This window comes from Pipistrellus hanaki, assembly GCF_964339955.1.
Source record: "Pipistrellus hanaki genome assembly, chromosome: 1".
Taxonomy (NCBI): domain Eukaryota; kingdom Metazoa; phylum Chordata; class Mammalia; order Chiroptera; family Vespertilionidae; genus Pipistrellus; species Pipistrellus hanaki.
In genome coordinates this window covers 93992978-93995222 of record NC_140503.1, presented here as the reverse complement: position 1 = coordinate 93995222, position 2245 = coordinate 93992978, and the positions used below count along the sequence as shown (strand labels likewise).

Below are 2245 nucleotides of genomic sequence, written 5' to 3'. Positions count from 1 at the left end.
ATACCATATTTACAGGCTTCAAACACCATCTAAATCAGGACATTCACTTAGATATATTTGAAACACTGACAAGTGGTCACTTATATACAATAATGTGAGGTAAATTAAAAAAAAAAAAAAAAAAAAAAAAAAAAAAAAACTTTAATGGCACAATCCTGAAGGATATACCAGAGGAACAATAAGTTACCAACTTAAGGTGTCAACCAATTTGTTTCCGCCAGTTTGAGTTTATATTCTAAAATCTAAAACATAATTATCTTTCTGTAATCCAAGAGTGTCCTTTCATGTTAGTACCTATGATATGAAGTAAAGGAGAATATAGTGGGACTTTTTTACAACATTAAACGTTGATCACAACTACTGTATCAATTGCCTGGGACTTCAACAGCATCAAAGTTTGGGAAATGTTCATGCATAAGGCTATTGCCTTTGCTGACTTATAGCTCCATACAATGGTACATATGAAGCCTTAAAAAACAACAGTTTGGAAAATGCATTAAAGGAGGCAAATGCAGTATCTGCCTTTAAACCTATCAACTCAGGAATTCTTTTAATTATGTAATTTTGCAGAGAAGTTATTTTTCTTCCTCAAAATCCAGTGAAGACAACATTCCTTACTTCAGATCTGGCATTTTTCATCATCACTGTCTTATGGATCACCATCTTCTCCATCTATTTTGGTAAATCTACATCTTCATCACCATCCATGTTGTTCATCATCTCAGAGAAACAATCAAACTGAGCATATTTTCATCTGAATATTCCCAGTTTCTCCAATTACTGAATTCCACACTAAGCTAATTAAGCTTTGCACTTTCTTTTGTTAACTTTGGCCATGACTGGCCAGATTCTCCTTTTCCTAAAAAACATAAAACTAATATTTCAATTATTTTATGCCTGGGATTATTTGGGTCAATACAGTTAAAAAGATCAATTTTATTTAAATGTTTAAAAAATTTAGGGAGAGGTTATTTTTATTTATTTACCTATTTATTAATCTTCATTATTGAAACTATTACATGAGTTCTCCTTTTTCCTCCATTAACTTCTTCCAGCCCACTCTTATCCTCCCCCTGCCTCCTGCCAAGGCCCTCACCACCCCATTGTCTGTGTCCATGAGTTATGCACATAAGCATATAAGTTCATTGATTGTTTAAAATTATCACTTCCTTTAAAAAATGGTTGTATGTTTGGAAAAAATACATTAAGAGTTTTATTGTCTTCAACACAAAATTTAATACCACTTTGCAGACACAAACTGCATCCTGTGGAGCAAGAGATGGATGAATGGGTCTCTCTGGTGGAAGCTGCTGTACAGTGGACTCCTCTCCAGTGCTGTGGGGCTGGACCTTGGACCCCAGAATTCACCAGGTGGAGAGCACTGCTCTTCCATGGAAAAAGGAAAGTGCAGGAAAGGGAGTACAAGGACAGAGAATGAACGTGTGTGTGAGAGCAATAGCTGTATATTCCTATATAATAAAGAGGTAATATGCATATGGCTGTCACACCTTCCTGCCATCATGCTGTAAAAGCTCGAACACTCAACACTGGGGAGAAAGGAATGGGGACCGGTGCAAGGTGAGGCAGAGGCGGTTGGGGCAATCAAGCAGGCAGAGGTGGTTAGGGGCAATCAGGCAGGCGGCAAGTGGTTAGGAGCCAGCTGTCATGGATTGCGAGGGCAGTCGGACATCCCCCAAGGGGTCCCAGATTGAAGAGGGTACAGGCCAGGCTGAAGGACCCCCCCCCCCCCATGCACGAATTTCATGGGCCTCTAGTATATTTATATCAGAATAGCATAACTTCTCATGAAGCACTTCTTTCCAAGAAAAATTTCCCCAAACTCTATGAAAATGTTTGCTTTCATGTTTCATATATTTAAATAACTTTCTCTCTCTTTAGATAGGTAGGTAAATAGATAGGAAGATGGTAGATAGATGATAGGTAAAAACAATGTATCCTATCTAATAAAAGAGTAATATGCAAATTAACCATCACTCTGCTACACCCACAGGCCAAGTCCACAAGCCACACCCACAAGCCGATCAAGAGCAAATATGCAAATAAACCCAACCAAGATGGCTTTGGCCACAGAGAGTAGGAGGGAGGCTTGGGTTTCCCTGGCAATGGAGGAAGCCAAGCTTTCCACCTGCCTTTGCCAGCCTAGGCATCCACTCAAGGCTACAAAATTTCAATGATAGAAGATACATAAATCCAAACAGAAATGGCAGCAGCCATGGAACTAGAA

The 2245-nt window shown here is 38.8% G+C and overlaps 1 pseudogene across 1 annotated transcript; it reads right to left on the bottom strand.

Annotated features, from left to right (window-relative positions):
- Window positions 1-478: 478 nt before the first annotated feature.
- Window positions 479-950, bottom strand: LOC311612216 (prostaglandin E synthase 3-like; annotated as a pseudogene). Its single transcript has one exon. The product of its transcript is annotated as a prostaglandin E synthase 3-like (transcript).
- Window positions 951-2245: the final 1295 nt, after the last annotated feature.